Below are 10,203 nucleotides of genomic sequence, written 5' to 3'. Positions count from 1 at the left end.
TGATCAGCACTGGGGGTCTTAAAGTGTGTGGAGCAGTGAGGCAGGACAGGTATGCAAAGCCCCTTCCTCTATACAAATCCTGTCACACACAGTTAGAGGAGCTCTGATGTGTGAACAGCAGTGGGTCTATAGGGGGCTGGGACACGTTCTCTATTCACTGATGTTTTTACACAGACAGCATATTTTTTGTCTGCATTAAGTGATTTTTTCTGAAATTAGATTACACTTTCATTGATCCATAAATGGTCAGGAGTGTCAGCATATTGACTAACATTTCATAAAATGTGTATTTAATACATTTCTGTTTGCTCTGATAGATAATTTGGTATCCGAAATAAGAAGTTCAGTGATATCATATATGCACAAGAAATCATTCAAATGTTGTATATTCTTGTGAAAAGAATGTGAACTAAAACATTGTCAAAGTGAGCTGTTCCTTTTATCACTATGAACATTGCTTCATCTCTGATTTCTTTTTTTTTCTCTATCTGATATCATATTCATTATGTCATGCCATATCCATTTATTCAATGCCCCGCATCACTTTTGTGAAAGCACAGAGAAACTACATTTCCCATAGTGCACATTTCCCCAGCAACCACTTCTATTACCCCACTGCAGATCACTCAGTTACATGTACGGGGAGGGGACTGTACATCCAGTTCACCATATACAGACTGACTACTCCATTGTGGGCTGCTTCAAACTGCATCGGTTAGGTCTACATGTTATACCAGCCTGGGGGTTTTTACACAAAGTAGGGTCACTGAATTAACTGGATATCGGTCCTGAGTAAACCCTGGAGCAGCTCTTTTTACTTCAGTCCATGTGCCATATTTTGGACGGTTCCGGGTTCTACTCAGCGCACTTACCCGGCAAACTCAGTAATCCTGCTTTATGAACCAGGGCCCTGTAGTTTCCTCTCTGTCATCATACTGCACTGCTTTTATATCAGGAGCAAAACAGCACTCTCTGTCTCCTCCCAGTGGTCAGACAGTGTAATGGCAGCTTGTGCCTTGCATAGAAGCTCATCCCATAGTGGTGTCCCCTGCAGCCATAGAATGCAGATTACTTGAAAAGTTAGAAGGAAGCACAGGGTCAAACCTACATTACTTATTCAACTTTGGCTAAAATGTAAGTTAAATTAGTCTTCAGTAAGCATGAAAATTTCTCATATTTTAAATCATGGCGATAATTAAGAACAATGCTTTTGATCACACCTACTGTACATACATGCAAATGAATGAGCGAGATTTCCTATGATGTATCAGTTTTTTCACAACCAAGGGTGAAAGTGAAGTCAGTGCAGAAGATGGAGCTGAGTTTGGAGTTTGGGAAAGAGCAGGAGGAACACTGCTGGGGGGTGTGAGAGTCACTCTCATCTCTGAATCCCCTGTAGCCGGTAGCTCATTGGAATTCTGTATTAATTTCCAAAGATCCTGTGCAACTACAGGAAATGAATTATCCTAGAATGTTTCTGTGTCTCATCATCAAAATTAAGGTAACATTGACCAATGTGCAAAAAATCTGTTTAGATCCTTATTTATAATTTACCCATGGAAACACCTCAAATATGCAAAAAAACAAAAAAAAAAAAACCACAACATTACATTCAAGATATTTCACTTGTGCATGTTGAGTCCCACCTCTGGTCCAGTAAATGTAATTGAATAGCAATTCACCATTTCAGTCTTTAGTTAAATCTGTGCATCTTTTCCTTGTGTTCACAAAATGCTGATTGGGTCCCCCTTCCTATTTCTGTTTCGGAAGAGATTAAACAATTTGAATCTGACCAATTCCTGTGTCTCACGTGTATTCTTTCAATGAAAGGTTTATGCTAATATAATTCAAATGGATCTTAAGTGAAAGGTTTTGTATTTGCTCACATTAACATTTTAGAGAAATTTTATTAAATATCATTATATGAGAGTTATTAATGCATAAAACAGCTCAGAATTTGAGCAGAGCCCGTCTAGGTCACAGATCAGTGCCTCCCCCCTCAGCACCTGCAGTAGGTCCCAGCTGCAGCAGTGCAGTCTCTGTGCAGTCTGACTGAGGGAGGTTTTTGTACGGCTCTCTATCACTGTGTGAGCGGCCAGCTCTCGTCCTGCTGACAGTAATAATCTCCTGCATCTTCAGCCTGGACTCCAGTGATTTTCAGTGTGAACTGAGTCCCAGATCCACTCCCACTGAAACGTTCAGGAATGCCAGTCTGGCGAGTTGTGTCGTCATAAATCAGAAGTTTAGGAGCCTGACCAGGTTTCTGCAGGTACCAGTGGATATCATCATCCAATTCCACACTGGCTGTACAGCTCATAGAGACAGTGTCTCCAGGCTGAACAGACTGAGCAACTGGAGACTGAGTCAGTACTATATCTGCCATTGAACCTGAAATAGAAAAAAATGAAAATGGATGTCAATGCACATTGATCTATGTAGATAAATATTGGTAAGCAACATGCAATATTCTGGCAATTTTGACAACACTGGTAACTCTTGTTAAAAATAAAAAAAATTTTAAAGTATGCAAAGAAACTGTGAACTACAACCAAATTTCCAAAGTTAAAATGGATCCATCTTTCTCACCCTGTACAAGGAGTCCCAGCATCACCAGCAGTAAAAAGTTTGATATCATCATGACGCTGCCTGTGTCAGTGTCTGTGAAAGGACTGGACAGTCACTTATCAGGACTGGGGGTCTTCAAGTGTGTGGAGCAGTCAGGCAGGAAATGTATGCAAAGCCCCTTCCTCTGTACAAATCCTGTCACACACAGTTAGAGGAGCTCTGATGTGTGAACAGCAGTGGGTCTATAGAGGGTTGGGACATGTGCTGTTTTTACCATGTTAAACACTCAAATGTCAATATTACTATTTTTGGCATTGTACCGTATGGTTTTAGAAGTTTAACTAATGAAGACAGGGTTGTTGAATATGACTTATTATTGAGTAAGATGTGTGTTGAACAAATTCACATTGCAAGTTCTTTTTAGAGATCAGAAAGGACATCAGTCAGGCACTGGGAATTATTCTATTGCAGTGCGCCCATTCGGAATTTATGAAATGTGAAATAAAATATTTATATGAATGTTCCCTGATTACACTCGAAATACCATCTTTCTCTGAATTTATTGCAGTTGCATTTTCACAACGTGCGTTGATCAGCTTTCCGAACATCATCTTAATTGTCGTTCCAAGATTCTCCAGCAGGGGACCTCCTAGCGCTACACATGTCTGACGGGTCAGCAGTGTGCACAACAGGCAAGTTTTTGTACAGCCGGTTAATCAGACTGAATCACTGTGGTGGACTTTCGGTGGCGGGACCCAACTGGAAGTCGGCAGTAAGTGGCTATACAAACAAGGCTTTTCAACATTTTCCGCAAAAATATTAGAAGAATCGATCTGTTTCGATACATTCATTTTACATTAAGTTTCTGCAGGTTGTTTGCATTTTACGTTCCACATTCTATTTTCTGCCGGCTGAATCAGTCACTGAAGTTGAACGAGAAGTAAAATAAAAGATATGCATGTGAAAAGTTCAGAAGAGCACGATACATTTGCGTCGGATACATACAAATAGAAGTACACGGAACAATTTTTTTACAAGCGAATCGTTGATACATTTGAAAAGCTGCGTGAAGTCGTAAAAACCAACGGACGGCTGCATCTCTTGAGTGAGAGGTTTTTGTACGGCGGGTGAATGAGTCTGTATCACTGTGGTACACTTTCGGTGGCGGCACAAAACTGTCAGTTGGACGTAAGTAATTCTCTTCCACATCCCTCACTGTCGATGTTTTTGCCTTCTTTTTTTAACATGCTGTAATTTTCCGACGTTCGATGTCGTGAATCAAAATTGTAATTCTTTTAGATGCGTCAATTAAAAACAGAAATGTTATAGTTCGATTGTAAAATGATTTCAAATACTTTTTTTATTCTAGCCCATTTTACTTCGGACAGTCTGTCTTTATCGTATTGATGTTTAGATGGCCGTAATGCAATAACTTTGCTATTTTGCGCTCGAGGTGAACTAAATTAAATTGCATTGGCTCCCTTGCCGTCGGCGGGATCACGGCGGCTCTGTAGGATGTATTATGGCACAGTCTGCAAAACGACAATCTCTTTCTCAGAAATGTGGAATAAAATAGTGTTGTCCACCTAACACTTAATCAGAGTTAATTATTTTTCACACTTTAAAATGAAATTGGATCGTAGCTACTTCATACACTTTGTCGTTTGTGTTGGTTATGAAATCCGATCGTTTTATTCATTCAGATTTTGTTTATTTTAATTTTTATTTACGATCGCATTATTATATGAAAAAATTTGTTACATTGCAGACATATGTTCTGTAGTCTGATGTCATAACATTCGCTAGTCTGCCATATATTGGTTTGATTTAAAAATAAAAAAATTTTTAAACGGAGGAATTTCCAATGTAATAAACATATTCACCAAATGGGTAATTCTTTTGAAAACTTAATGTAAATGTTTTATGAAAATTGTTTCTTGCTGTTGGAGTGCGCGTTCAGTTCATACACGTGAAGGAACACAACGGGAACCTCGTAAAATGTGATTCATCTGTAGGTTTTCAGCGTAAATATCATTAAGTATCCATTCTTTTGCATGAAGTTCTGCGTATTTTATGGGGTCTATGGTACTGAAATAATCGACAGTTCAAGCTGCAAACAGTCGAATAATTGAAACGTAATGACTAGAAGCAGTTCTGGTTGTGGTGAAGAATTTTATCATTAAGTACTACGTCACACGATATGATGGTAATGGAATGCATGCAGAAGAACCTTTATAATGTCAATGTACTTTATATTGTAGACACTCCAAATTAGTTACAAGTGATAATTTCTGTAACATCACGTCTCATCGCAAGGACAGAATGATTGACACATGGGAGGGGCGTGTCCACTGTCTGACCTCACTGTCTCTGCCGTGTCTCCCAGGTGACACAGTCCCCGCCCTCACAGTCCTGCCCCCCTCCCGGGAGGAGCTGAGTCAGCAGGGAAAGGCCACACTGGTGTGTCTGGCCAACCGGGGCTTCCCTCAGACTGGGCCCTGCGCTGGAAGGTGGACGGTGCCGACGTCAGCTCGGGCGTGGCCGGGAGCGCGGGGTCCTGGGGCAGGACGGCCTGTACAGCTGGAGCAGCTCCCTGACTCTCAGCGCGGACGCCTGGAAGAAGGCGGAGTCGCTGACCTGCGAGGCCACGCAGGGGTCCCAGTCCACCCCCTCTCAGACGCTGAGGAGGGACCAGTGTTCTGAGTAGGCCTGGGGGGGGCAGCTCACACCCTCTGATCTCACTGTTTTTACCCTGTTCTGCTCTCAGCCCCTCTGCCCCTTACTGCTGACACACTGAACTCAGTCTGTGTGTGAATCCCTTCCTCCAGCCTGAGCTTTTACTGCTAATATCTCACATGTGCTCTGCTTGTGCTGCTCAACAAACATGCACACACACGCCTCCTTACTTGTGTTTGTGTGATTTTGGCGATAGCTGTTAGATTAAACTCAACTATTACATAATAAAGATTCTTTGAACAGATATTGTTTTGACTGGCTGTTATTATTAAAAATACACTTTGGTGCTCCTGGTGATCCTCTTGTTTTTGTGCAAAGTCTGCAAGGATTCCACCAAGTCAGCCCATTCTCGGATGAAATCAGAATTATCCTCAGACCATTGAACATATTTTTACAACACACCCAATAATTCAAATGAATGGGAATGAAAAAATATGTATTAAAAATATGTAAACTGACAATCAAACAACAATATTTATAGTCAGCAGTTTAATTGTAAATAAACAATTATTCCTGAATCTTTACAGTGTATTTTTAGAGTTTTCTTTTCACGGACAATGTGATTATAATTAATTACAAGAAGTGCTATAACCAAATAAAATTATAAAAAGACCATATCAATAAAACCATAATTAAGCAAGGACTATGGGTGCACTACATACTTAAAGTCCTTCATTTGATATTATACACAGAATGTGATTCTCTATTTTATTTGGATGTTTCTTATTGAATAAATGCAGGTGGGCTCCATAGTGCTGAGAGGCTGTGTGTGAAGTGAGCGATGCGGAATCAGTCAGGGAGGGGCAGGCCCAGATCTGGAGCCCTGCTGAGAGGAGCAGTGATGTGTGAACGCGCTCAGAGCAGTCCTGTGCGGCAGGAAGTGCGCTCGACTCACACTGAGCCCCTGGGGACGGCCCAGACACCTGGGCACAGCGGCGCCCTGTTCCCAGTTTGGGTCAGTCCCACTGAGGGGCCAGCAGAACCAGCCTGCCCCGCCCTGCGTATGCAAATCTGAGTTTCACTCCCCCTCCTACCCCGCGTATGCAAATCTCAGTTTCACTCCCCTCACCCACAGCTCGCAGTTTCTCAGCCAAAAATACCCCCACACCGAAAACAGATGTTTGAACAAGAGGGGGTGGAGGGCTGATTTCTATACTGAGATGAGAAAGAGAGGGGGCTGTACCTCACACCTGCGTCAGCATGAATCCCAGATTAGAGATTTCAGATGTGCAGAGGAACTTAAAGCCATATTCCATTCATACAGAAAAAAGCAAGACATTATGGGATACATTTAAACACAAAGATGAACTAACAAAAATGTGTTCTTGTTTCATTAATATTTAAAGCACAAAATTTATTCTAACCAAAAGTTTATCATATTTACTATCTGCATTTTGCATGCTAAAACAACTTGCAGATATTATATTATATTCTATATTATAATATAGTCAATTGCTTCACTGATTTTGGTTTCAGTCATCTTCATTTGTCAACAGCAACTTCCTGAAGTGAGACATTTTATCCAATTAGCTCCACTCCTCAAACGTGCCTGCATACTGCATTATTTCTAGTAGAAGTCTGATGAGAATGGTGGGTTGTGTCCATTCTTTAACTTCTGATTCATCAGTGTCACCACAGATGGTATTCATTGGTGGTGCAAGCAGAAAAGTATATTAGATAGGAGAAGCAGTAACTGTGTGGCACATCTACACGTAAATATGTCCAAGAAAAATATTTTTAAAATGTTTATGCCTACATGTAAGCACATACTGTCTATGGAAAATGTAATGGAGGGTAAGTATGATGGAAGAGCAAGCTGAATCCAGAATTAATAATGAAAGACAAGTGAACAGAACTGTAAAAATCTGATACTATCATTCAGTCTAGCACGGCCGAGGTTAAACCTGGATCCCATTTGAACAGAAACACCATTAATAACATAAATTATAGTGTATGTATTGAATACGAACTCATAATACCTTTCTGGATTAATTCATTTGAAACCCCACTCATTCCACCTCTGGGAGAATGTACACATCCTCTGCATTAGTCTGAACTCCAGAGCAATATGGAGATGATTGCTGCTTGTGAGCTGATGTACTGTATGATGCCTGTGATGTTGTGGTACAGAAGTGTGTGTGGTTCAGCTGCAGCACTGCTATGGGTTCAGTGTGTGTGTGAAACAGAGCAGCTCCTCTTCAGCACAGAGAGGTGTGCATTCAGGGCTGTGGCTCGTTGTCACCCCCTACAGCCCAGTTGGCAGTACTGCTGTCTCAGATAAGGGACTCCCCCCTCAGCACCTGCAGTAGGTCCCAGATGCAGCAGTGCAGTCTCTGTGCAGTCTGACTGAGGGAGGTATTTGTACGGCTCTCCATCACTGTGTGAGCGGCAAGCTCTTGCCCTGCTGACAGTAATAATCTCCTGCATCTTCAGCCTGGACTCCAGTGATTTTCAGTGTGAACTGATTCCCAGATTCACTCCCACTGAAACGTTCAGGAATCCCAGTCTGTCGATTTGTGGCACCATAAATCAGAAGTTTAGGAGCCTGACCAGGTTTCTGCAGGTACCAGCTGAGATAACTGCCCACACTCTCACTGACTGTACAGCTGATAGAGACAGTGTCGCCCTGCTGAAAAGACTGAGCTGCTGGATCCTGAGTCAGAACTTTATCTGCCATTGATTCTGAAAAAGAAGAAAATGGAAATGGATTTCAACGCAAATATATATTGTCAATTTATTCTGAATTATTTTTGTGAATTTGACTTGAAAAAATGCCAAATGTTCTTACCCTGTACAAGGAGTCCCAGCATCACCAGCAGTAGAATGCTTGACATCTTCTTAATGCTGCCTGTGTCAGTGTCTGTGAAAGGACTGGACAGTCACTGATCAGCACCGAGGGTCTTAAAGTGTTTGGAGCAGTGAGGCAGGACAGGTATGCAAAGCCCCTTCCTCTATACAAATCCTGTCACACACAGTTAGTGGAGCTCTGATGTGTGAACAGCAGGGGGTCTATAGAGGGTTGGGACACGTTCTCTATTCACTGATGTTTATACCAACACAATTTTGTCTGCAGTTAAGTGAATTATTTCTGAAATTAGATTGCACTTTCATTGATCCATAAATGGTCAGGAGTGTCAGCATATTGACAAACATTTCAGAAAATGTGTATTTAATACATTTCTGTTTGTTCTGATAGATATTTTGGTATCCGAAATAAGAAGTTCAGTGATATCATATATGCACAAGATATCATTCAAATGTTGTATATTCTTGTGAAAAGAATGTGAACTAAAACATTGTCAAAGTGAGCTTTGAACATGGTTTCATCTCTGATTTCTTTTTGTTTCTATCTGATATCATATTCCTTATGTTATGCCATCCATTTTCATTTATTCAATGCCCCCCACCACTTTCTGAAAGCACAGAGAAACTACATCTCCCATAATGCACATTCCCCCAGCAACCACTTCTTTTCCACCACTGCTTATCACTCAGTTACATGCACTGGGGGGGGGGGGTGGTGGGGGACTGTACATCCTGTTCAGCATATACAGACAGACTACTCCACTGTGGGGCTGTTTCAAACTGCATCGGTTAGGTCTACATGTTTTACCAGCCTGGGGTTTTTTTTTTCCTCACAAAGCAGGGTCACTGAATTAACTGGATATCGGTCCTGAGTAAACCCTGGAACAGCTTGTTTTACTTCAGTCCATGTGCCATATTTTACATGGTTCCGGGTTTTACTCAGTGCACTTACCCAGCAAACTCAGTAATCCTGCTTTATGAACCAGGGCCCTGTAGTTTTCTCTCCCTCATTATACTGCAGTGCTTTTATATCAGGAGCAAAACAACACTCTCTGTCTCTACCTGGTGGTCACACATTGTAATGGAAACTTGTGCCATGTATAGAAGTTCAACCCATAATGGTGTCCCCAGCAGCCATAGAATTCTGATTACTTGAAAATTTGGAAGGGAGCACAGGATCAATCCTGCATTATTTCTTCAAATTTGGCCAGAATTAAACTTTAATTAGTCTTCAGTAAGCATGAAAATTCCTTTTATTGTAAATCATTGCGAGACTTAAGAACAATGCTTTTGCTCGCACCTACATCCATGCAAATGAATATGATGTACCCATTTTTTCACAACCAAGGGTGAAAGTGAAGTCAGTGCAGAAGATGGAGCTGAGTTTGGAGTTTGGGAAAGAGCAGGAGGAACACTGCTGGGGGGTGTGAGAGTCACTCTCATCTCTGAATGCCCTGTAGCCTTACATTACATTACAGGCATTTAGCAGACACTCTTATCCAGAGCGACTTACACAACTTTTACGTAGCATTTTTTTACATTGTATCCATTTATACAGCTGGATATATACTGAAGCAATTTCGGTGAAGTACCTTGCTCAAGGGTACAACGGCAGTGTCCTACCCGGGAATCGAACCTGCGACCTTTCGGTTACAAGCCCAGTTCCTTACCCACTGTGCTACACTCCGGTAGCTCATTGGAATTCGGTATTAATTTCCAAAGAATAGAGGAAAAGAATTAGCCTAGAATGTTTCTGGGTCTCATCATCAAATTTAAGGTAACATTGACCAGTGTGCAAAAGATATGTTTAGATCATTAATTATAATTTACCCCTGGAAAAACCTCAAATATGAAAAAAACAGACAACAACAAAAAAACAACTATTACATTCAGGATGTTTCACTTGTGTGTGTTGAGTCCCACCTCTGGTCCAGTAAATGTAATTGAATTGCAATTCACCATTTCAGTCCTTAGTTAAATCTGTGCATCTTTTCCTTGTGTTCACAAAGTACTGATATCTCAAGTGTGTAAGCTCCAGAATCTCAAGTGTATTCCTTCAATATAAAGTTTATGCTAATATAATTTAAATGGATCACA

The 10,203-nt window shown here is 41.1% G+C and overlaps 1 pseudogene; it reads left to right on the top strand.

Annotated features, from left to right (window-relative positions):
* The first annotated feature begins 3,226 nt into the window (after positions 1-3,226).
* On the top strand, positions 3,227-5,545 carry LOC135249512 (immunoglobulin kappa constant-like; annotated as a pseudogene).
* Positions 5,546-10,203: the final 4,658 nt, after the last annotated feature.

The sequence above is a fragment of the Anguilla rostrata genome, chromosome 2 (genome assembly GCF_018555375.3).
Source record: "Anguilla rostrata isolate EN2019 chromosome 2, ASM1855537v3, whole genome shotgun sequence".
NCBI classification, from domain to species: domain Eukaryota; kingdom Metazoa; phylum Chordata; class Actinopteri; order Anguilliformes; family Anguillidae; genus Anguilla; species Anguilla rostrata.
The sequence above is the reverse complement of the archived record's forward strand: the minus strand, read 5'-3'. Positions and strand labels throughout refer to the sequence as shown.